This window comes from Physeter macrocephalus, chromosome 5 (genome assembly GCF_002837175.3).
Source record: "Physeter macrocephalus isolate SW-GA chromosome 5, ASM283717v5, whole genome shotgun sequence".
In the NCBI taxonomy this organism is placed as follows: Eukaryota; Metazoa; Chordata; class Mammalia; order Artiodactyla; family Physeteridae; genus Physeter; species Physeter macrocephalus.
Genome location: NC_041218.1, coordinates 95,656,128 through 95,682,534, shown reverse-complemented (window position 1 = coordinate 95,682,534; position 26,407 = coordinate 95,656,128). Strand labels below are relative to the sequence as shown.

The following is a 26,407-nucleotide window of genomic DNA, read 5'->3' as shown; positions in this document are numbered from 1 at the left end:
TACAGTCGCACACAGTCTCAGAATGTTTACACATGACTTCAGAGTTTCTTCTCTGTCTACTTTAAACTGTACGCCTGAAGTTTACAGAAATTGTTTACATTTGATGCTTCTATTTTCTTTGTTTTAACAACTGTGTGTGGCTTGTATCTCATCTCTCTTTCTCTATAAGAATTCATCAAGTATACAGGCATAACTTTTTCATTGTGCTCTGAAGATATCGTGTTTTTCTACAAATTGAAGGTTCGTGGCAACCCCGCTTCAAGCAAGTCTATCCATGCCAATTTTTTCTTCCAATAGCATCCACTCACTTTGTGTCTGTGTGTCACATTTTGGTGATTTTCACAATATGTAAAACTTTTTTATTATTATTATATCTGTTATGAGTGATCTGTGATCAGTGATCTTTGGTGTTACGACTATGACTTGCTGAAGGCTCAGAAGATGGTTAGCATTTTTTTAGCAACATTTAATTAAGGTGTATATACATTGACCTTTTAGCCATATGCTGTCACACACTTAATAGACTACAGTATAGTGTGTAACTATAACTTTTACATACACTGGGAAACCGAAATATCTGTGTGACTTGCTTTATCGGGATATTTGCTTTCTGTGGTGGTCTAGAACCAAGCCCACAATATCTCCAAGGTATGTCTGTATTCGTTAGAAAGTCTTTACCTAATACTAGGTAACTAATATTAATTAACAAAATCCTAATTAATAGGGGTGGTATATCTCAAAAGAGACACTTCCCCTTGGTTAATATTTCATACGTACTTTAACAGTAGGAAGATACTATCTAAAAAAGCAACTCTAAATAAGGATGTTAACTAACCCCTTGAAAAATACCTCAATACTCCACTGCGAACAAACCTTGCACGTAAAATGTAGAAATCCTCTGTGTTGCATTTGGAATCTGATAAATATTTATTATCAATGTTGTTTGCTTTTAATCTATTCAGGATATCGTTTCTCCAGCTTCTTAGTAGTTAAACAAAAATGGCATTTACATTACAATATTGCTTTGCCAACAATCTCATTTTCTGGTTTAGTCAGCAGCCTTTCATGCTTGATTAGTCTTTAATTATACAAATACCTACATATTAAAAAAAGTTTTCTTTTTTCCATACTTTGAGCGTGTAATTATTTTCTCTTGCATGCAATAACCTTTAATTTTAGGATTAAGCAACTGATTCTTTTTAGTATGGATGGGCCTTTTCAAGTGTTAAAGCAAATTTAGTTATTGTATTATGAGAAAAATTAACTTTGGGAAACCTCTCTTCAGTGCATTTGACAGCACTCTGATCAGCTGTTATAGAAAGTACTGGGTATGTCGAAAGATAAAGCAAGACTTCATTCCTGCAGTTTTTTTCCGTTTCTCTCTGTCTCTTTGCTCTAGGAATGAGATAATTTAAGCAGTTAAAGCCTGCAATATGCCCATTTTCCCATTTCCATAAATTAGGGCTGAGAGAGGATGTTTTACATAAAAATATTTTAATACAAAAGCTTTTTGAAGTTCTAGTAGGGAAAACAAGAAAGTGCAAACTTTTATAATCAAAGATTTTTCTCCACAGAATGTTTAAAAATATACAAGTATCTCGTTGGGTTAGATGCTGTTTCTCTCTACACCCCATGCCTAATACTTGGGGCCAACGAGAAGGCCAAACATCAATGAGACTTAGAAGTGGTACCTCCCTTTCTAAAACCAAACAGCACAGATGGGGAAAATCCTTTCTTTACTGCCTGACACATTGCTGGACACTTATTCCATATCAGGTTCCCTCTCTCTCTCCACTCATACTAAAGCCAGGAAAAAATCATCCATTTCCTTATGGGAGTCATCTCCAGGAGTAAACCAATCTGAGAACTTCATGGCGTTCAAATAGCCACATTAAATATGGACCATGTTCTAGGTTCTGTAATAGGCATGAAGGACACAGAGGTGAATAAGATGCACAGATGCGTTAAACCAAGCCTAACGCAGGTAGACGTTAGTCTGTGTTTAAAGCACTGCCAGGGACTTCCCTGGCAGTCCAGCGGTTAAGACTCCGCGTTTCCAGTGCAAGGGGCACAGGTTCGATCCCTGGTTGGGGAACTAAGATCCTGCATGCTGCACAGCATGGCCAAAAAAGTAAAATAAAATACAGGCGCAGAGAAGCTGGTTTTAAATAGAAAATTCAAATAAAGAATAAACCACTATTGGTTAAAATCTAATAAAAAAATAAAGCACTGCCAAGAAGATATTTTAACTTTCCTCCATCATTTATTCCAAGGTTTAACTCAGCTGGTGATGAAAGCACCTTCCTCTCATACCCAGTTTTTATACAGAAGTACATTTCCTTTCATCCTTTTCTCAGTGCTGAACACAGAATCTCAGAGTCGGACAGGACCATCAAGCTCACGTACTGAAACGCAATGCTCTTCTCAGTCCTGATTCCTTGTATTTAATCTATAATTTTTTTCTCTCTGGAGAATGTTTATAATGATGTGCTTGAAAAGGTCCTTTTCCATTTATTAGGTTATGCTTTCAGTGGGACTTCCAAAGAGATGACATCCTTCAAATCTGAGAAATTTTCTTGATTTTTTTTTTTTTGGTATTTCATCTCTTTTTTTTTTTTTCTGTTCTGTTGGTTAGAAGTTGGACCTCCTATTCTCCCCCTGCTATATTCCCTCCCTGTTTTACTTACTTGTTCTTTCTTTTTTTTCCCACTTCTTTGTCCTGTTCTTCATTCTGAGAGATTTTCTTTATTTTTGAAACCTTCTACTGAACTTTAAAATTTCTGCTATAATTACCTTAACTATTACCTAAATGTTCTTTGAATTGTTTTCTCAATGTTCCTGGTGTGTAGCACCTATTCTGTGTTTTGTAGATGCACCGTCTTCTCTATGAATATTCTCTAGGATACGAATTTTGAAGTTTTTGTATAGTTTTTCTCCTTCCTGTGTTGTCTCTATTTTCTATGAATTCCTTTTCCCCCCAGTCTGTTTTGGTTTGGTTTCTGAGTTCAGACAAAGGCATTTCTGAAATATTGAGTCATTCTTTGTTGTCTTTTCGTATATAAGAATAAGGCAGGGACCTGGCTATGTTTTTGGAGATATTGATAACTGAGTCTTTGCTCTCTGATTAGCTATGTAGTTTCTCCCGAGAAGAATCCACCAATTACCGGGGGTGGGAGGGAGTGACGTAGGGAGATGGTGAGATGCCTGCACATTTGAACACCTGTGTATAGATCTGAGTGGCCCAACGAGGCCAAGTCTCATTTTTCAGGATGTAACTTTCCCTTGATGCCCTGCTCATCAGTAAGGACTCCACCCCAGCATACAGCCATGTCTATGTCTCCACGTCTAAACTGGCTCATTCAGTTTCTCATGCATTAAACTGCTGGAGAGATAGTTGCCTGTCTCCTTGAATTGGGGAGGGAGCTGAGGACCTCAGTGTTCATCGTACAGTCATTAACCAATCCCTCTGTTTCCCCCAACATGCTCTTCCGCCCTCATCTTTCACTACAGCTGGTGTCTCCAACCCCCAAGACTTTTGAGGGCTCCAGAGCTGCCTTGCTTCTTTCTCATCGTGTCTCTCGCAGGCCCTTGGTATTTGGCTTTCTCTGCTCAGTTAACTCCTCCTCCTGCTTTTTCAAAAGTGTGTTGACACTGCCTGTCCACTGTTGTCTTTTCTCCACTTCTCTTTGCCCTTATAGATTTATACGATTAAAACATTTTTTCCCTTGGTATCATTGTAGTGGGGTTTCAGGAGCATATAGAGATAAATGTACTCAATGTATTTAATCTACCCCAATTGAAGAGGAAGTCCTCTCATTTTTTTCTTTTTGAGAATTGGAAAGACCTTTTCTATTTTTGGTTTTCTAGTACATTTTCTAGTCTTTATTACCCCTCAGATATTAACAACTATCTTCAGTTACCTCATCTTTCAGTTGAGAAATCTGTTTCTTAAGATACTGTGTCTTAACCCATCAACCCCTTTTCTGTGCACTGCCCCTGAGCCTTAACTAATCTATCTTGACCCAATACATTGTTCACGATTCTATAGAGCAGGCGTTCGCAAACTTCGCTGATCATCAAAGTCACTGGCTCTACCCCCAAAGACTCTGATTTTGCAGTTCTTAGGTTGGGTGAGGGTAATCTCCATTATTAAAGAATCCCTGAGTGATTAAAACTTTTTTCTTTAATTTTTTCTCACGGAAAAATTTAAACAATATAAAAGAAGACATAATAGTATAATTAACTCCCATGGACACATCACCCAGCTTGAATAACGACCAACTCACAGTAAGTCTTCTTTCATCCATACCCACCCAACAACTCCACCCGTATATTAGTTTTGCTCCCATATCCTTTTAGAAGAAATTCCAGACATCCTATTATTTCATTTGTAAGTATTTCAGTATGTATCTTCAAAAGACATTCTTAAGAATATGACTACATACCACCATCACACCTAAAAATATTAAATATTAAAAATAATTCCTTAACATCATTAGATTTCCAGTCAGCGGTCACATTTCCAATTGTCTCATAAATGTCATTCTTTTTGCTTTTAACAATTTGCCCTCCCTCCCTCTCTCTGTCTCTCTGTCTCTCTCTCTCTCTCTCTCTTTCTCTTACTATTTATTTGTTGAAGGAATCTCCCCATGGGGTTTTGATGTGTGGCCAATCTGGGAATCAGGACTGCTCTGAAGCACCCTCAGGAGCCACCCAGAAGGACAAAGTCTGGAGCAATCAGTGCTCTGGACCCCTCGCCTTTGTTTATGAAACCTGTACCCCTCCTTCTCCATGTCACCTGCAAACCGTTTAATAACATTGCATTTTTGGCTCTTGTTCACCTTGAGATTTTTTTTTTTTTTCACCTTGAGATTTTTTTAAAAATCATGAGTTCTCCTTTCATATGTGTGTATGATTTCTTTTCCTCTCCTTACAATATATGTGTTTATCCTTCTTGAGCATCATCTTTTTGGGGGATGGGGAGCCTCTCTGTTCTAAATTATAGTTCTGCAAGCATGGCGCTGGGCACCTCAGCCAGGATCCAAGAACAATCCCATTAGGTTGTTCCAAATCATTTGGAGGAAGGTGTCTCCTATGGCCCTTCATCCAAGGATTTTCTTGTCTCATGTAGGATCACATTTTGAAAACTTATTAGTTAAGTTGTTAAGTAGCAAGAGGGGGAGGCAGCTGGGGTAAACGCTGGAGGTGGCCTAGTGAGCATGACTTGGGATAAGTTGCCCAAATAACTTACGGTCCCAAATAGGACCGTTCTGAGAATGGAATGGTTGCTATCAGTAACTGCACTGGACAGACAGACTGATGCAGAAATTCTCCTGGTTAAAATGGCATGTGTGGTCCCCCAGGTTGGAGCCAGACAGACTCAAACCCCAGCTCCATCTCTGACAAGTTCCCAGCTTCTCTGAGTCTTGGTCTCCTTATGCCTGTAAGTGATTGCCAGGCAAAGTAGGAAAACACATACAAAACACCTAGCACTGCGCCTTGAGTGTGGTGAAGGCTCAACAGTGTTTTTATTTTGTAAATCAGGTCATCATTTTTCTACTGGCAGATTCTGCATGTATTTGTCCACTCTACCAGTGGGGCTGGGGGCAGCCAGAGTGTGTCACGTGACAGTCTCCGGTATCCAGCGCTGGGGGCCTGAGGTGCACCCACAGTGGGAGATCCACTTTCTCTGTCCTTGGTCTATCTGCTTTGTAATACTTCCATGCTTTGAAAAATATGATTTAACTCACAGATCAGTCAGATCTATAAAATATTAAGAAGGACGTGGAGCTCTACAGCCCACGATTCCTCTGACCCGGGCCCCGTGGACCCGGCTCCTGGCCTGTCGCTCCCAGGCCTTCTCCTCTGTCTATTATATTCTGAATATCAAGAACCATCATGCATTGTTGACATGATGGGGCAAAGAAAACCAAAGATTAATTAGAAAATGGTCCTTGCTTTGTTCCTCCCAAATGAAAGAAGCCGATTTCAAGCAGTCTAAATGAAGCCTGCATTTCCCAAAGCCCATTGAGAAGATAGTGCAAAGAAAAACAGGGTGCAGACAATTGCAAAGGAATCACAGTCATAATAAAATCTACTTATTTATGGCCCTTACTCTATGTGCCAGGCATTGTCCTAAATATAAAAATAAATAGGTAACATTTCTTTCATTAGGAATTGTTACCTTCATCGAGTCACTCTGCAAATAAATTTAAGATAGCCAGGTCACAGGCACTTACAGATTTGTGAAATGGGTAACTGTTAAACGAGAAATCATCTCTTAACCACAATTATTGACAGTCCTGGGATGTACGAAGGTGTGAGACTTAGTGTCTGTTCTTAAGGGGCTTAAAATTCAAGCAAGATAACACATTTGTCCATTAAAAAAAAGAAAAAAAAACCCAACAAACCCAAACGACTGAAATTGCACAGGCTAAGTGCCCATCATGTGCGTTCAGAGAACAGAGCAAGTATCGAGCGCTGGGCAAGCATGGGCGCTTCGGGGAACGAGTAGCAGGTGATGGGAACCAGGAGGGACCCGGTGAGAAGAGTGGGCGCTCCTGGCAATGGGCCCAGCACCCGCAGAGCCAGGCAGGTGGCTGCATGGGTGCACCAGGCACTGGAAGAGGCTGAGGCCAGTGCAGGGAGGAGGGAGATGGGTGAAGAGGAGACAGAGCACCCAGGCTGAGAAGACCAAAAGAGGGCCTTGAGCACGAGGGTGATGTGAGCAGAGGGTTCTTTTAGGGAGGTTCTCTTGCTGGTGCTTTGCAGAGTGGATTGGATCAGGGAGAAACCAGAATCATGAAGACCAGATCAGGGAAAAGGGGGGGCCAGACCAGGTGGGAGAATGGAGGAAAGTTCCAGTCCCCTCGGACGTGGAGCTCTACAGCCCACGATTCCTCCGACCAGGGCCCCGTGGACCCGGCTCCTGGCCTGCCGCTCCCGGGGACAAGGCTTTTTCCCAGGGTAAATCCTCCAGGAACCGCAATCAGTCAGTTCATCAGTGCGGGGCCCCGTGCTTCCTTCCAACCATTTTCTCCCTCCCTCTTTCCCTTTCTCTTTAGGATTCTCTCTCCATTTTGGATGGGATAACTCAGTCACCTTTTAATACATTATTTTGTTTCTCAGTTTAATCGATGTGTTAAACTCTTCATTTGATGTGCGTTTTCAGCCGCCTGGGTAGTGGTCTAATGCTGAATCTTGAATTCCCCTGCAATGTGTGTGTGTGTGTGTGTGTGTGTGTGGTGCAGCCGGGGGGAATCGGGGGGTTGGCATTAGTGTTTTGGTCTTTTTAGACTGTTGGGGAGGATGTTTAGCATTTAGGAGCTCATCCGAGTATGCTGGGATGCTGATAAATCTGCTTCCCGAGCTATTATACGTCTAAGAATTCCCACCTCTGTCCCCCTGCAGAGCTAGGTCTTTCAAAGAAGTGTTTTTCAAATTCTTCTGACCTTGCCCCATAGTAAGAAATACTTTTAACAACCCAAGTCAACACATACATACAAAAATATATATGCAAATAAATCTCTCTCTTCTCTCTATATCTATCTATGTCTGTATGTAACTCTATGTATGTATATATGTATATAATTTAAACAGAAGCCCCCCTTATTTTTTCTTTACAAAATTCTGGTTACAAACTACTAAACCAATATAATAATCATTCAAAATACGGTTATTATATCCTTCCCCAATCTGGGCATGTGGCCCCCCCTGAATCTTCATTAGGAACCACAGAAAGGTCCAGAAGATGCAGCCTCTTGAGTGCCAAGACCACCTTGTCTTCTATGACTGCCTATCTCCCTCATTTACAAAATGTACCAGATTCATTCCTGGTGGAATGGAGAAAGGATTGGGGGCCTTTTCAGACTGGAGATAAAAGGGTATAATCACCTAGTCCAGAGATGAATAAATGGTATTTGGGCAACCCATCATAAGGTCAAAGAGGAAGGTCTTACTGCTAACTATTGACTGGGGAGAAGGCCTCCTACTCCTGTTCCTTCCCAGTCACCTCTGTTTTAGGATGATTTCCCCCAGGTAGGCTGATCTAGTTCCTTGATCAAGCAGAACTGGTTGGAGAGAGGTCCTACATTGCTCCTAAAATCTAACCTTCGATCATTTCCATGGAATGTCTAGACGGGGGTGTGCTTTAGGGCCCCTTCTTTGTATTGCTGACAGGGAGATGGGTTTTGTAAGCACTGCATGGTGTCAGGGCTAGACATTGGAAAGAATCTGGACTCTCTGATACGTTTTCTTAAAAAAAAGTTGTATATTCCATCCCCACCCAGAACACACGGCATGGGGTAAAGTGGTGTTTATTTTAAAATTAGAATACCAGGACCATACCCTCCTGGGAACAATGAGCTCTTACAGGCTGGGTTTCTTCCTCCTCTGTTGTGACACTTTAGATTACTTCAATCCACGCCTGAGTCATAGAGGCAGGTTGGCAAGGAGATTTTTCTAAAGGTTTTTTTTCTCCTGGCTTAGAGCCAAAGGTTTTGTCCTCTGACCTTCTGATTCCCGTTCTGCGTCTAATCCATGTCAGGTTACCACAAGTAAAACTAAAAGGAGGTTAAGTGGAAAAACCAAAAGCCAAAATCCCAGCAAGCACAAAGCCCCAAGCCCGCGGGCTCACTTTTAGAAAGAAGCTCATCATTTTGAAACAGTGGGATCGCTGGGGTAAAAGACTGGTTCTCGTTTACCCTACCCCCACCCCCATTTGTTTGGTGCCTGATTTGTTTCTAGTTGCAGCCGGGCGGTCAGAGCAAGCCAGGAAAATGAATGGAATCAGCCTCCTGCCGGGCAGCCTGGAGCGGGCGGGTGTTACGGATCAGCATAAAGCCGGCTCCCTTTCCTGGGCCGGGGCGATGTAACTCACTGGAGTGGCAAATTACATCAGACCTACAGCTGTAACCCGACATTATGATTAATTTGATCAGTAATTTCTCCTGTTTTTCATTTTAATCGGTGTGACTATTCTGCTGTGGCAGGTCTTTCAGATCTAATTAAGATAAATTTCCGAGTAAAAGACTTGGCAGACTTTCCGAGTCAAATCCAGGCATCAAGTGTGAAGACCTGCCGTCCCAGTCAATCACCTTTGGGGAGGGCCGGGCGGCATCCAGCCATCACCCATTCACACTTAAGCAAATTCATAATCTCCAGCACTGCTTAGTCATTCTCTCAAAACGTCCCAGGCAGAGAAGGAAGGAAAGGAAAGCCCCAGACAATGTCATTTCTCCCTCTGTGCTCACACCCCAGCGACTTGCCCAGACTACACGGATAACCCTGTAAGTGGACCCTTGACCGAATCCCTGAGTTGGTGTTTCTGAAAAAGATTTTAAATATGTATGTGCATATGTATGTACCAAAGAAACACAGAGATGTCTACACACAAATATGGAACACGCATACATATAACTCTGAAGATTTAAAGTCTACAGGGGCTTCCCTGGCGGTCCAGTGGTTAAGACCCCTCACTTCCACCGCAGGGGGCGTGCGTTCAATCCCTGGCTGGGGAGCTCAGATCTGGCATATGCCGCGCAGTGCGGCCGAAAAGAAAAACAAAACAAAAACGAGATTTAAAGTCTACATACGCACATAGAGTCGAATGCAAGCCCCCAGCCAGCCATGTGTTGGATGCACATTGGCAGGGTTTAAGGGTGCATTTTCCCCAATTTGTTTTCTTTTAGGTCAACCCATGCATTCATGTATGCGTCCTAAGGCTAGTGGCTGATATTTGTACAAGTTCAGGTAGGTCTCTGTTCTTTGAAGACGAAGATGTTAATGAGCAGGACCTGCCTGTTCCATCAGGCAGACGTTGGGCTGGTGTCAAGGACGTGCCTGAGCTACTGGAAATACGAGATGACGCTTTACAGGAAATATACACGACAGGCAAGAACTTCAGAAGGGTGGGTGTTCGTGAAGACTCATCTCGCATTTACGAAGAAAACACTGCCTCACCAAGAGGGCACAGCTCCCAATTATCATAACGCAAATTCTCCATTCTAACAGGAATGGCCATCTCGAAAAACAAACGTGGCTGTGGAGTGAAGATGCTGAACCGGAACGTCATTTTTTTTTTTTTTTTTTTTTTTTTTTTGTGGTACGCGGGCCTCCCTCTGTTGTGGCCTCTCCCGTTGCGGAGCACAGGCTCCGGACGCGCAGGCTCAGCGGCCATGGCTCACGGGCCCAGCCGCTCCGCGGCATGTGGGATCCTCCCAGACCAGGGCGCGAACCCGGTTCCCCTGCATGGGCAGGCGGACGCGCAACCACTGCGCCACCAGGGAAGCCCCGGAACGTCATTTTGCACACGTTCCCACACCCCTGATTAAGAGCATCGAGACGTTTTACAAGCTGCCCTCTAGGATTTTTCACCAGCAACTACATTCTGACTCTGTGTCTGAATGATTTTTGCCACCTGTTTTGCAGGTAGCTTGGCTTTTGCTCTTGAAAAAGTGTATTGAAATGATGATGGAAGAGGAGACTCCCTCCCCCTCTTCTGAGGCGGACAGTCTCAAGGGCACTTTCATGGCTGCGAGAAAGACTGTGGCAGGAAAGTAGGTAGCTGTGATCTTTGTATCCGGTTATGTAGCAAGGCGATCTAGGGTCTAAAAACTGGAATAAGAGCTTCTGACTTCTCACAGAGATCCTGTCGGCTATCTCAGCTCTAAGGTAGTTAGGGGTCACAGACCACTTTCATCTCTTCGTACTTGAGTTTCAATTTGGTGGAAATGCTTTCAACAAAACTAGTGTATTTACTAAAAAAAAGAGAAGATGTGGCTGAGTCCTCACCCCCAACCTCAGCGTTGCTGGTTCTTGAGCCATGTAAGATCAAGACTGAGGTCAGGAAGAAAGACCAAGACAAGCAAGTAAGAGTCTTTCTGCCACCAGGGCCTCTACCTCCATCTTCATCTGCAAGGAGAGAAATCACGATGTGGTTTAAGTGAGACCTCTTTTGAAAGACGGACATGCCACGGTGAGAAAAAGACTACAAAGAGGCAGATTCGCACAGTGGACAAGGTTTTAGGTCAGGTAGACCTCGGTTTGAATTCTGCCTCTCATAGGTCCTTCGCCCGGACTTCCTCGTCTGTGAAATGGCGCCAGTGGGGCCTCAAAAGTTCACGGAGTAGAGCTTTGCTACTCAAGCTATGGGCGAGGGACCCGCAGCACCAGCATCACCTGGGAGCTGGCTGGAGAGGCAGACCCTGGGGTGGGCTCTCGGCCCCACAGCTACCGAATCAGAGTCTACGTCTGTCAAGGTCCCAGGGGGATTCATATGTAACGAAAGCTGGAAAAGTCCTAGTCTAGATTAGATGAGTCAACACTTTAACAGCAGTTGGAACATCTAGCAAGCTCTCAATCAGCAGCAGTTGTTCTTGTTTGGAGAGAATGTTAAACATTCCGAAAGGATTCTCTATTTCCCCTGTTACAATTTGAGTATCAGATGTGAATCACCAGGTTTGAGATTCTTCTGCAAATATTGGCTAATAACCCAACTTCAGAATTGGCAAGAGGCTCTAGTGGATAACTATATATATATATATATACACACACATACAGATATGGTTGTTTTCATTCCATGATGGGCTGTGAATCTGGGGAGGGGCGGGGCAGAAGTAACACGGGTTCATTCTTTTGAGGAATGAAGACCTAGTTTTATCGTATCACAGAAGCAAAGTCAGCGCCAACTCATGCAGCCAACAGATCTGGTAAAAAGCATTTTGTATAAACAAGAGGTAGGAATTTGCTCTTTTAGAGATGAACAATTGGGAGCCTATTTATTGATACAAGACCACAGGCAGTTGTCCTGAACCCTGGCCCCAGACTGGAATCTCCTGGGGAACTTAAAAAAAACGCTCTTACCCACGCTTCGCCCCACTCAGGTTCAATCAGAATCTCTGGGCGGGACCCAGGCATCGGTATTCTTAACAACTCCTCAGGCAATCCCAGTGTGCGTCCAAGGCAGAGAGCCGCCGGCACTGAGTTTGGAAATTGTCTTTTGGGAGAGAAAGTAAAGGATGGAACAAAATACAGTGGGTGGTGTGGGCACGGCCCCAGCTATTTGTAGATGGTGTGGCTTGGGTGAGTCCAAAAGAGGGAGGGGGTCAAGCAAGGCAGTGAGATGATGGGCCCCTGGGGCCTAGAAAATATCTGGTTATACGGGGTCTTCCTGGTATGAAGACCCCCACTTCATCACTTAAGGAGAATCATTAGCAATGAAAATGGTGTGCGGGTTGTATCTTGAAGATGCTGAAAATGAATCCACTGTGATTGTTACATGCAGGGAGCGTGGAAAGGACCCCATCTTTGCTTTCTGCCTTTGATAACTTTCTGCCTTGTCCAGGTTGGTTCCAAGGACCATTTGGTTTGGGCCCTCAGTTGTTCCAATCCCTTCCATGGGGTGCGGAATACTGCAGGTGATCACTACTCTAAGGAATGTTACTTTTTAGAACCTTAGACAAGAGCACAAGATTATTTTCCCTCTGATTTAAAATATAGACATTTCCCAGCCAGCCAGGCTCAGGAGACCTTTCCTTGGGGGAAGTGAGAGGATTTCTCTGAAATCTTATCCTCTCTGAAGCCTTCGACATTGCTTTGCTCTCTTTAAATGCCACATTCATAACCTCCCAGTGCAAAGGACAAAGAGTTCAACAAAGAGCAGCCAGCCTCCGGGAGGGTATGGAGTCCAGCTGAGAAAAAGAAGGAGATCCCTAACTTTACTTCCTTTTTATGTCAGTTAAATATTTTCTGGTGTAGAAAACTAAGTGGTGGCACCAGGCGGATCCCTGTCAAATGACAGTTCAGACAAAATGTATCGGGTTGGAAAGGTTGCATTGATTGGAGCCCAACTGGGCCTTCAGACACTAGTTCCCAGAAGAGAGCTGTCAGCATACAAATGCACCACTGCGCTCATCTGTGGCCCTGCAGGCATCCCCACTGCGTGGCTGACAGCACGGAAGTGCCCTTTCCCGTGGACGGCCACTCTGAGGGGCATCTGAACTTTTGCCACATGGGCTCCTCGTATGCATGAAACAAGAGACTCTGGAACTGGTCTTCTCAATATGGCGCCTTTCTCTATCTTATCTCTGCACTCTCAGGGCCCCAGCATTGGTGTTTGAAGCCAGAATGCCCAATTTACTTCTCAACAATGGGGGATGAAAGAGAAGGAAAACACCAGTGCCTTGGAGGGTCTTTTTTTTTTTTTTTCTTTTAAATAGGAAACAGAAAAAGAGCCAGGATAAGAGCTTTACAACTATGACAATGCCCCACAGACAAGGGGTTTTGACAGCCTGGTACCCTAGAGGACTTAGTCCTGGCTACAGATTTTAGACTGACTTGACCTTTGTTTGGAATCCAACCCCTCTTAAAACACACGGGTGGAGATGGAGGTTGTCAGGGTATTGGGGACTCTCCTGACTCCTGGAAATTCCTCAGTCACAAGGCAGGAAGGGTGGAGATGAGGGGAGGGGAGGGTGTGCCCTCTCCCTGGCCTATCGATTCCATGGGTTTGCCAGGGCCTACATGGTCCAGTGGTGCCCTGCTCTCACTTCTCCGGGTCCTGGCATGGGATGGCGTGATTTCAGGTGCAGTGGTGTGGGAACAGGAGAAATGATGGACAGTGAAGAAGAGGAGAGGGAGGAAGGACCATCTGGAGGAGAAGGTCTCCAAGACCTCAGCCGCCATGCGGGGCACCCCAGCCAGAGCCTCCGTCGTTTTTCTGACTCAATGATTTTGCTTGTTCCCGACTGTAAGGACCATCCTTGGTTTCGGCTTTCCCTGCTCTTACTTTGGTTTTGAGTCTCTCCTTCTCTTCTTTCCCCAATCTTTCTATACTTTCTTTTCTCCACTGTTCAATCCATTGGATTAGATATGTGGATTTTTCTATGATGTTCTAGGTAAGGAAATGCAAGGTTATTTTAGTTGTGCGGATTGTACAATAGAGAAGAAAGCCTTAGAGCAGTGGTTGCTGAAGGAATTTCCCATGGGATATTAATCAGTGTTATATGAAAAAAAAAAAGTTTCAGTGGCTACATAAGTTTGAGAAGTTCTTGGTTAAATAAAATAATGTTAACTGGACATCTTTACTACAGGATGTCTTTCAGCTTTTAGTGTTCTAATATTCATCAAGATATACCCAGGAGGCTAGGGTTGTCGTGAGTGGCTCTGAGGAAGGCCAGTTTTGGGGGCGTCTTGGGCTCGCTGAGGGGGCACCTCGGGAACACGGCAGAAGGAGATAATCGCAGCACCAACCTGCTGGCCGCAGAGACTGCAAGTCTGGAAGAGCAGCTGCAAGGATGGGGAGAAGTGATGCTGATGGCAGGTAAGGTCCTCCGACGGGAAAGAGCCTGGTTTCCACCTGCCATCACGGGTGTGGTTTCTTTGGAGTTTCTGCCTATCTACGATCTAGATCCACCCGTTCCGTCAGGAGTTTCCTGTTTTGCTATGTTTCTGTGCTTGGCCGACTACCTTGTTCCCATTCTAGCGCCGAGAGTTTTCGGCTCCAATAAATGGACCACCGAGCAACAGCAGAGGTTCCATGAAATCTGCAGCAAATCTGGTAAAAACTCGACGCAGAGCTGTGGGCTGGTGGAAACGCCTCTTTACCCTAAAGGAAGAAAAGCCTAAAGTGTACTTCACGACCATGATCATTTCTCTTGCTGCGGTTGCTTGGGTGGGACAGCAAGTCCACAACATCTGTCTCTCCTACCTGACAGTGACTTTCTTACTCTCGCTTCCTGGACTGAACCAACATGGAATCATTTCGAAGTACACTGGAACGGCCAAAAGAGAGACAAAAAAGCTTCTCAAACAAAGAGAAAAGAAACATGAATAATGCATCTGCTTTATTCAGTGTGATTAATGGCATATACATTGTCCTTGGGGACAGTGTCTGTTATGCTGTCTGGATACTAAAACGTTACAGAAGTAGCTCTTTGCTGTCCCTCATTCTGCTCTTAGTTAGTAGAAATTCCGACTTGCCAACTAAGGCTTTATGCCCAGTGTCTTCGTGGGTGTGTTCTCATCAGCTGGCCTTATATGGACAACTCATTCATCATTACCACTTGTCTTGGTTTTTCTCACCCAGGGTTAACTGAACTCTTACTTTTAAAATAATATAGTGGTGAACTTCATCCTTTAGTACAGTTAACAGTGGCTTGGGATAACTGTTCAAGCTGATCTTTGCCTTAGCTGGATACAAGACAGTGTTCTGTGGCTACAGGAAGCTGGTTCTACTGTCTGCTTCCACACTCTGCTTAAACAACTGTCTGGCTTCGTGAATACAGAAACCAAGTTTACCACTTCTGATGAAGAGACCAATTAAGATTCACTCCTCATTCTGTCTCGATACCGTGGGAGAAGAATCCTCGTGGAATAAAATGAACCTAATTCCATGGCCTAGTATGTGTTGGCTTCTCCCTTGTGCAGAATTTAGCAATTTGTTGGAAACATTGATCCTTCCTCCTAAATGGGGAATCTGACAGGCTTAGAACTCTTGTTCCCATGCACTTAAACTTGAAGTTAGTACATCCTTAAAGGCTTTTTAGTAGCAGGCTTACACAAGATGGTGTTTAGGGTTTTTAGCATACTTTTAATTTCAGATTTTCAGCTAACTGAAACTAAAGTACAAACATAATAGGTTAAGAGTCATGTCTATGACCTTCACTCCAAAACCAGCCAATAAAGAACAAAACTCATCCTGTGTTTAGTCAAGATTCATTTCAGTAGAAAATCCTACTAGTTTTTCAAGACCAGAGTAAGCCTTTAAAGGTAAGCCTTAAGATTCTCGTTTTATGGTAACACTGGCTGCTTTTGGTCCCAACAGATAGAGTAGTTGAAATCTGTAGGAATGAACCTCTGAAGGCTGGAAATGTGACATATTTGGGAACGGTTCTTAAACTGATTAACTAGCTGTAATATAGTTTTGTGAATTTATTGCACTGATGCTGTAAAACCTGGACCTTGTGGTATATCTGTTCCTAAATAAGTATTGTTTTCTCCCCTTCAATATTGCTGTAAACAGTGGCACTCATATAGCATATGTCTGACTTTTCTTTTTTAAGGTTTTGTAATACAAACTACCGTAATTTACATGTGTTGCCTCACTGTAAATAAGCTTGTCTTCCTATCTGGATTTTTGTGTGTATGTGTGTTCTACCAATTAACTACTTTTGCAGTTTTAATCCTGTATTATTTCTTTTACTTATTTTGTGTAAAAAGGGGAAAAATAAAAAAGCTGGAATTCCCAAAACTATGGAATCCATTTTCAATAAAATCTCTTTGGACTAGAATTTTGTGGAAGACACTTTGAGAAATGTTGCCTTAGAAAATGCTGGAAGCCAAATAAGGAAAAAAAAAAATATTTCACCAACAACCCGAATGAACATTGCAGAGAGGGTAAAATATAAACGGAGGTGCTCCGAGGTCTGACAACGACGCTGAGGAAGCTGTTTCAACTTTCTAACACTCTTATTTCCTTGAATCTGAATGAAGATGATTTTTGCCACTTCTGGGTTGTTGGGAGGAGAAAATGAGAGGCTGAAGTCCTTAGAGAGTATAAGATACCGTTAAAAAATGCTAATGATTATTAGAACTGTGAACCCATGAGGCCAAATGCATGAAATAATGTATATAAAAATGCACTTTGTAAATTTCAAAACACACTGCAAATATTAGCCAAATAGCCTCAGGAGTATCTCTTGAGTCCTACATATGTGTCGTGGGTAACGGTGTTTTACATACATAGTTCTTTCTTCCTGCATAATTCAAACCACCTTATCTGTGTTATTTCATAAATAGACTGTAAAGCTGGGATGGACTTAAAGATTATCTACTATAAACTCTCCATGTAATAAATGACACACCGAGTCCCAGAGATTGGGTGACTTGCCCAAGGTCACACAGCTAGTGAGGGGCAGAGCCAGCAACACCAAGATTCTTCCTGTTCACTCACGCACTAAAAAAGCACAACTTTGGGAATTTAGAAGGAAATAGGAGATTTTGGTTCTTATTTATATTGATGAAGAAGGTGAGGTTCTGTGGGTTGAAGTGAGAATCCTTTAATCTCCACACGTCTCCTAGGCCTTTGTGCAGCCCTGACCTGTACGGCATGAGCTCTACCCTCCCTCTGCTGAGTCCTCCTCCTCGGAAATCCTCCAAAGCTCTCTGACGCGACAAAACTCACGTGTCATTATTAGCCGCATTCTAGCTTGTAAGGGGTTTCACGCAGCGTACCGGGCATAATTTTGTGGTGTACATGTGCGTTATAAATCCCAAGACTATTTGCTTTTTGTTCAACTTCAAGTGGGTCTCTTTGTCTCATAGTCCTCCTTGGATTATGATATCTATAGTCAAGGAAGGCAAAGAGGTAGGCAGGATGTTGATGTTTTCTGTGGGCCAGCTATTAGGAACTGAATTAGATACTCTCATACAAATCATCTCATTTAATCCTCACATCGACCCTCCAACCAATGAGGAAACTGAGGCTCGGAAGGATGGGTTGACCTCACCTAACTGCCCAGCAGAACCAGCATCTGAGCCCAGGTCTGTCTTGCTTCTAAAGACCATGCTTGGTACTTCCCTGGCGGTACAGTGGTTAAGAGCCTGCCCTGCAACGTGGGGGACACAGGTTCGATCCCTGGTCGGGGAACTAGGATCCCACGTGCTGTGGGGCAGCTGAGCCCACGCACCGCAACTACTGAGCACAAGAGCCACAGCTAGAGAGGCCACATGCCACAACTACTGAGTCCTCGCACCACAACTAGAGAGAAGCCCGCGCCACAACAAAGAGCCTGCGCACTGCAACTAAGACCCGAGGCAGCCAGAAATAAATAAATATTAAAAAAAAAAAGATCACGCTTGCCCTATGGCATTATTATGCTGTTCTGCAAACCTTGCTTAAGGCCACAGTGCACCCCATAAGTGCTTAATAAATGCAGATAATGGCAAAAGTGCTTTCTTTACAATCTGGAGAATAATCACTTGCAAGCCTACACTTTGGGAGTCAATTTAAAAGCCTGTGGACTTTTAAAAACTACAATGAGATGTTACCTCACACCAGTCAGAATGGTCATCATCAAAAAATCTACAAACAATAAAAGCTGGAGAGGGTGTGGAGAAAAGAGAACCCTCCTACACTGTTGGTGGGAATGTAAACTGGTATAGTTACTATGGAAAACAGTATGGAAGTTCCTTAAAAAACTAAAAATAGAGCTACTGTATGATCCAGCAATCCCAGTATATATCTGGAGAAAAACATGGATCGAAAGGATACACGCACCCCAACATTCAGAGCAGCACTGTTTACAATACCCAAGACATTGAAGCAACATAAATATCCATCGACAGATGAATGGGTAAGGAAGATGTGGTACATATATACAATGGAATATTACTCAGCCATTAAAAAGAATGAAATAATGCCATTTGCAGCTACATGGATGGAACTGGAGATTATCATGAAGTGATAGTAAGTGAAGTAAGTGAAGTCAGACAGAGAAAGACAAATATCATATGATTTCACTTATATGCGGAATCTAAAAACATGATACAAATGAACTTATTTACAAAACAGAAACAGACTCACAGACTTAGAGAATGAACTTATGGTTACGGGGGGAAAGGTGGGGAGGAGGGATAGACTGAGAGTTTGGGACTGACATGCACGCACTGCTATATTTGAAAGAGATAACCAACAAGGACCTACTGTACAGCACAGGGAACTCTGCTCAATACTGTATAAAAGCCTAAATGGGAAAAGAATTTGAAAAAGAATAGATACATGTATATGTAAAAAAAATAATAATAAAATAAGCTACAACAAAAAAAGCCTGTGGAAAATTTACCTCAAGCCTATAGGGAATGAATTGAGGCTAAACTACAAGAAATAACACTTGATCATGAAAGCACAAGAATATTGTATTAAGTTAACATAAATACTGGCTATGTCTTGCTTGTTCAGAGCGAAATGCCAGCCAGCACATTTTAGGCAGCTCACATTGCCACCTGTATCTATGCACATGCAGGCAAAACTGTTTCAGAAGCATTCTGAACTAGACTTTAGGATTAGCTTATCAGCTACATCCAACAGACAGTGATGGGACCCAAGCTGGGTGTGTGGCTCCACGCTCACCGCTGAATTTGCTGCAGACAAGCCAGGGATCTGCCCCACTGTCGCGATCAGAGTGGTGCTGTTTACTTGAGAAGGTGTAACTTGCCATGTTCAAATGCTGCAGGAATCTTTCCACGGCCCCTTTTGAGTCTGGCATCCTTTCCATCTATTGCTACTTGATGTGAGCTTCCAAAGTCAGTGGTGTGAACATACCACCTTCTTTGCTAAACCCATTTCTACATGATTTGACTAATCTATGGAGCAGTAGCCAGGAATGGTACATCTAGACAATGACAAAGAAGCACCACAGTATGTAAGTGCATACTTGGTAAGCTAATTTTTCCCCTGCCACTCTCAAAGCAATATAAACTTTGTTGTTCCTCCTGGATCTCAAATGCTTGTAATAAATTCTTTGAAATGTCAGTAATGTTGAACTGAGGGGTTTTTTTTTAAAGGAGATTTTCTTTCTTTCATAAAAGGGAGAATTGTCCCTTGCCAAGAATGTAGCTAAATATGTTTTGTTTATTTTATTCAGGGCTGAATACGGTTGGATAAAGGGACTCCCGTTTCTCACCTGACCTCTTGCTGAATGAGGGAATCATGAATGAAGCCCTCCATTTACTGGATAGTCAAATAAACAGAAATAAATTCATACTCTTACATATCTGTAGTATAATTAACATTTGCTTAACAAATGTATAGCCTACAAAGCATTTTCATTAGCATGCTATATTTAATCTTCATGAGAACTCTCTGGGCTTGGATGGATTTTCTCATCCATAATAATGACATTTCCTTTGGCTAAGAGGAAGACTTACTCACTCTGTGTGGACAATTCCAGTTTTTAAAAGGTCCTCATGGCCTGGGTTGCTCTGGGAGAATGTTGTCTACGTAGTAATACTTCTGTCATTTTCACCAAACTTACTTAATCTCATAAACCATAAATTAGTTCAGTGAAAAATATCAGCCAAAGAAGTTTTTTGATTGTCATAACATTTCAATTCAATAAAAAAGTGATTGGTTTATTAGACCTGTACAATACACAGGAGGATGGGTTTCTACGGCACCTCCCTGTCCCAATCCATTATCCAACATGCACTTGTTTTTCTACTGTGCAAAATTTGGTACGATTTTCAAGTTCAACTAGAAAGTGGCATCCAACACCTGGCTGAAATTTCCAGTGGACAGAATGCCGTTGACCTTGGAGAGTATTTGCTAAGTAAATCATTTACACAGCTGGTAGCCAAGCTGAGACAACAGAGGAACTCATCTCATGCACAAAATTTAAGGGTGTTGGGTTTCCCTGGTGGTGCGGTGGTTAAGAATCCGCCTGCCAATGAAGGGGACATGGGTTCGAACCCTGGTCCGGGAAGATCCCACATGCCATGGAGCAACTAAGCCCATGCACCACAACTACTGAGCCTGTGTGCCACAACTATTGAAGCCTGCACGCCTAGAGCCCGTGCTCCGCAACAAGAGAAGCCACCGCAATGAGAAGCCCGCACACCGCAACCAAGAGTAGCCCCCGCTCGCCACAACTAGAGAAAGCCCACGAGCAGCAACAAAGACCCAACACAGCCAAAGATAAGTAAATAAATAAATATGCAATTAAAAAAAAATTTAAGGGCGTGCCCCCCACACATTGATCAAGATGAATAACATCTAATGCGATATTTTTAAAAAATCAAAATGAATGCAAAAAATTCATGACCAACAAAATCAGTGTTACTGATTTTTCCTTTTGCCTCAGACTCCAATATGGCTGAATACTGTTACTGATCATATATTTTAAAATGCGATATTTAGTTCATCATGGATTTTGGCATTCATTTTGATTTTTTAAAGACTGAATTAAAATATGATCTCTCTTGATGACTGCAGTTTTCGGTGTGCTTTGAATTCTGCATCTGAGAGTGAATGCCTCACTTGTCTTATCTTAGTCTTGGTCCAGGCGAGGAGAATTTTACACTTGATTCAGCCCTGTGTAGACTGAGTTCTACTAGAATTTATAATGACCACAGAGGGGTTATATAAATATGCCTGCAAAAGGTACCAGAATATGCCATCCCCAAATATGCCACTTGGACAGGAGGATTATTTTGCACTGAAGGGAACTGAGAATCAGTAGATATAAGAAAAGCTCTCTGCCAACCTCCTGTTTTGCCTAAAAGCAGGACATAACTTTGTAAAGGTGGCCCACCTCCCCTCTCTACCAGGAAGGACAGGAGTTAATTACTGGAGACAAGTCTAGACCCTTATCAGCCCAGAGATGGCACCAGAAGAATCTGTATAACAAATCTTGCTTATCTACTATTAGTTTCCCCATATATTTGCCTTCCCACAGTTGGTTACTTAGAAGCTCATAGTCCTTTTCCTCAGTCTTGTCACTTCTCTAAAAATGTATTGTTCTTTTGTTAAGATGCTATACAAGCCCGAGTTTTAACCACCCTTTTGAGTTACTCATCACTAAGTACTCCCATGTGTATGCACGATGCATGTGTCATAAACTTTTGTTTTTCTCTTCTTAATCTGTCCCTTGTTAGTCTACTTTACAGGCCCTTAGCTTCAGAACCTAGGATGAATAGAGAAAAAAAAGAGTTTTTTCTCCCCTGTACCTGCATAGGTCACTCAAGTGAGTTTTAGAGGTTTGTAACATAAAACTCCAAATAAAAGGGAAAGAGTTCCAGAAAGTATTTAATTTTACCTCCTCTATTTATAGATGAAAAAAACTTAGACCCACCAAGCTTTGACTAATATTGTGTTAAATTAAGACTAACTGCTGGGGAGAGAGGGGGTTGGCCCCAGGCACTGGGCCTTTTCTATAGGAAGGAGACACGCTTGGAGACCATTCGCTTTAAAAGGATGGAAATCATGTGGGTCTAACTCCTTCTTGAGGGCTTGGGCTCTTTGTTTTAAAAAGTGATAATATACCACCCCCTCCATCACTCTGGAAAGTAGTACTGAAAGTTTGCTGGGGGAGGGGGAAACATCCCACAAGAGAAGATCAGGAGGCTGAGCTTGCTGCATTGCAGAGGTGGAATTTGAATGCAGTTTTACTCCTGGATGCCTGAGTGGTCACAAGACCTTTACATTAGCAAATGCACATGGTGGAGAACAATTTTACCCTATCTCTCGAGCAACTTCACCCCTGAGGAGGTGACCGTGCTCCTTATTCCTCATATAAGCACAGATAGCTTTCTCCCCGCTAACTGCTTCCACTTATCTCTCTCTTCCTCTGTTTTTTTTTTTTTCTTATTAAAATGTGCAATACAACAAGAAAAGGAAAAGATGATCCTGCTTCCTGCCATGCAAGATGGTATGCAGAAGGCCAAGGTTAAATGTAACATTTGGTTTCTTAAGCTTCTCTAATGTATAGATATGAAAAAGCAATCAGGGACCAGAGTTCACAGTGGTGACTCTCTGAGGATGAAAACTTGACTTTAATTTGGACTCTCTGGCTAAGATAAAATCTGCTTCTGCTATCATTACCCCACTTATGTTTGTCCTTACTTTCTTTCTACTCTGCCACCCAGCTGAGTGGGAAGAAATTAACGTGACCTTGAAGAATACTCAGAGAATCTTCAGGGCCATTGGGTTTTCAGTATCCAATAACATTCTACAGGCCTACCAACATTTAGATCATAGACTCAAGGACCTGAAAAGGATCTTAAAGATCATATTCAGCACACATTTAACAGATGAGGAAAATGAAGCCCAAAGAACTTGTTCCATCTGTGAGTTAGTTGGAAGCAGGGTCAGAATTAGAACAAGCTCTGTCTTCCCATGGCACCGTGACTAGGTTCCAACTATGTCCAGCTCATCTCCAGATCACTCGTGAAGGAAAACAGCAGGCCTTCCACACAATGTTTGGAATTTTCTTAGTACAAACTAAAAACTCCCAAGGAAAAGTCTCAAGAAAAGCCATCTCAGAGGTCATAGGAAGGAGGTATTTCACCATTCTTAGGCTTATGGGGTCTTTATCCAGATCAATATCATATATTGAAATTAAAGCTGTGTATTGTTTTTTCTACCCAGGAATGATTAGACCGTATCTTTCCCCTCAGGAAGTTGCTTCCACAGGGAGATCAGCTCTGTGCTTTGTGACCCCCTAGAGGGGTGGGATAGGGATGGTGGGAGGGAGACGCAAGAGGGAGGAGATATGGGGATATATGTATATGTATAACTGATTCACTTTGTTGTAAAGCAGAAACTAACACACCACTGTAAAGCAATTGTACTCCAATAAAGATGTTAAAAAAAAAAAGTTGCTTCCACTTACGTTTCTGATCTGCTTCTATCAACACACTTTATATTTCTGGTTTTAGATCCTGATGCAGCCTATGGCAGGTGGGTTGTGCAAAAATAAGGAGTATGGATTGATATCCATCCTGGAACCTAATGGTTAAATTCAACTCACAGATGCATTTTGTTTGTCCCACACACTGTTTTCAAATTTTCATTTTGGGTTTATACTCAAGTCTGCTTTACTTATTTATATGGACTGCCTGGCCCCTGAAGACGTTTGCACTTATAATCCCTGTTTAGAACGTCTCATCCCTCCTGAGAATGAAGTTGTGGGTGAGTGGACCTTGATTCTCCGTGAAGAGTTTAAAGACAGGCTTCCAGGGGCCAGCTTCTGGTATCCATGCTGGACCACCAGCCCTCCCATAACCCTGAGCAAATCAAAATTAGTTCTCTGAAGTGATAATACTTTAGACTCATATCCGTCTTGAAACAACAACCTGGTTTTGGAAATGCAATCCATTTCATGGACTTGAGTAAAAGAGTGAAACAAATTATATTGCAGTATTAGACAAAAACCTGACCAGAAGTATTTGGAGAATTTTAGTCTAGAGTGTTACTACCTGCCAGCACGATTAATTTTTTTTTTTCATCTTGAGGAATAACCTCACCAAATATACCTATACAAGCTACTTTCATTTATTATTTTTTCTGAAGATATGACAGCATCTGTACAGTTTTAGAAAATGATTATTATCCTTCAAAGTTTTGTGGTTTTTTTTAAACAAAAAACCTTCTGAATTATTGGCTTTCTCTGACAGTCTAGGTTGCATGTTCTAAACTAACGTGTCTCAGCCAGATTTTGAATAACGTAAAAAGACAAAGCCCACAAGAAAATAAAGAACTGTAAAATAGAATTTAAGCTGTCATATATGAATTTAGTTCATCATTAGTCTCTTAAAAACCTTCAAACACAAACACTTTATTCTAGTTCATAAAGATCATTACCTGTGAGAGTTAAGTATCTTTCAGTTCCTTTCAAATAGTTTTCTTTTTCAAAGTTCAAACATTCCATGTTCCACAAATTCAAAAACCCTTCAGCTAGTGTATTGAAAAACCGATATTTCAAAACCATGGCATTCTCAATTTCCTTTACACACATGCCTATCGTGAAAGAAAAAAAAAAATCCTTTTATGCCTACTGATGTAGACTTATTCAAAATTAGTTCCCTATCTACTCAGTAATATTTTTTAAAGTTTCACCACATCACCCATTCAGTGGTCATTCATCAGACCCACAGAAGAAGTTAGAGTATTATCTCATCAATATACTTAGTAAGTTTGTAAGTTAAAACTCCAACAGTGAAAAATTAGAATATTCTCTCAGGGTTATGAAGAAATAAATGTGATTCTGAGCCTTCTTTTGTTGCAAAAACAAAAAAACGAAACAGCTCCCGGATTTCCATGGGAAACTATTAGGAGAACTTTGGGAAATTCTCCTCGTAGAATTTGTTTTTCATGAGGCTGAACGGTCATCTCATCTAATGTCCTGTCAACAGCTATTCAAATGGGTAGTCTACACTTGCCTTTTACTGGCCGATAGAGATTCGTAAGATGTTGACTGTGTTCTGAGAAGGCTGATGTCCACAGAACTCAAAGCTTTCACTTCACTCTACAGGATACAGGACTAAGTAATCTCATCCCTCAGAGAAGGACACGAGTTTTCTTTGGTAATTTCACGTATTTTGACGGCTCGCGTAGAGGAAATGTTTAATCACATGGTGTTGAGATAGATCTAATTTAACTGCTCTTAAACAAGCATTAAACCCATTCTTGGGAATAATCAGAGTTGAATTCCAAATGCTGAAAACATTAGGATTGCTCTCATCACGCATCTGGTAAATTTGATTAGACCTACTCTCCCCATAGATGTCAAGTGTACAAGCAAGAGCTTTTTAGCCTGTGTTCATTTCAGTCTTATGTCAAAGGTATTGTGTTGTCTCATACTTGTAAGACTTTAAAAAATACACCTTCAAACCCAACTCGAGAAAATGCTCAAACTGCAAGTAGCCATGACCCAAGCGCCAAGGAAAATAATTACTCATCTCACCCGAATGCTTCCATTTCCAAGAAAATTTGGGCCACCACTGAGAAGCCAAACACATAGAAACAAAGTTACAGGACAACAAATTAAGTCGGTTCTAAAACACTAAGTCTCTAATCCAACTGGCCTTTCTGTCTGCGGACCAATTTATCTTGACTCTGCATACTTTGCTGTTTCGGACCAAAGGATAACATCACTCTTGTCCTCAGGTGGGGCAGGGCTGGACTGACTGCAGTGTGAGCACCCCCCCATCAAGGAGGGAGGTGAGTTGGCCTTTGAAATGAGTGCACAAGGCTTTCCACTCTGTGGGAATGTGTCACTGCACTACAAATGTACTAAATCATCTGAAATCTTCCTGGAAAAAAAACATCGTTACGTTTTTTAAGTCCAAAACCGAGCTATTAATGTCTGGAGCTGATCTGTTGGCATCAGAGTCATTATCTTTTAAAGCTAATTTATTTTAAGGGCATCTAAGTTAAAAATGAGTTTCTGAATATGTTAAAATTATATATTCCTGAATGCTCCTGTTCATTGCGCCTCGAGGAGAGTGGATTAAAGATGAGCTTTCATGATTAGCCTGAAATTCTATTTTGGATGCCCTCAGCTTCACAGCAATAAAGTAAATGTACGGAAGCTTTATTATTTTATAAAGATGCATATTTGTGGAGGGTCTCGGCATGAATTTAGAGTACTTGTTAATCCATGGAGTAATGGTTGGAATCTGGGACATAAGACCGGGGCTAAATTTCTTTACCTTCCTAACCCCAGAGAGTCTTTGGAGAAACAGAAACAAAAGGGCACCAAGTACTTAAGGTAAGACACTGCTGTATTCATAACATAGAGAAATAACCACCATGCCTCATGGACAGGAGATGCAGCTCTCCACGGGGCTACAAAGCTCTGCTAGTAATAATTTTCATTGGATGCTGTCTTTGCTGCCTTCAGAAAGTATC

The 26,407-nt window shown here is 42.2% G+C and overlaps 1 protein-coding gene and 1 pseudogene across 1 annotated transcript in view; one reads left to right on the top strand and one right to left on the bottom strand.

Moving 5' to 3' along the window:
• POU6F2 (POU class 6 homeobox 2) overlaps window positions 1-26,407 on the bottom strand; it is a 400,577-nt gene that overhangs the window by 93,751 nt on the left and 280,419 nt on the right. The gene's annotated exons all lie outside the window — the stretch shown is intronic.
• LOC102985048 (ADP-ribosylation factor-like protein 6-interacting protein 1) lies at window positions 14,276-15,004 on the top strand (annotated as a pseudogene).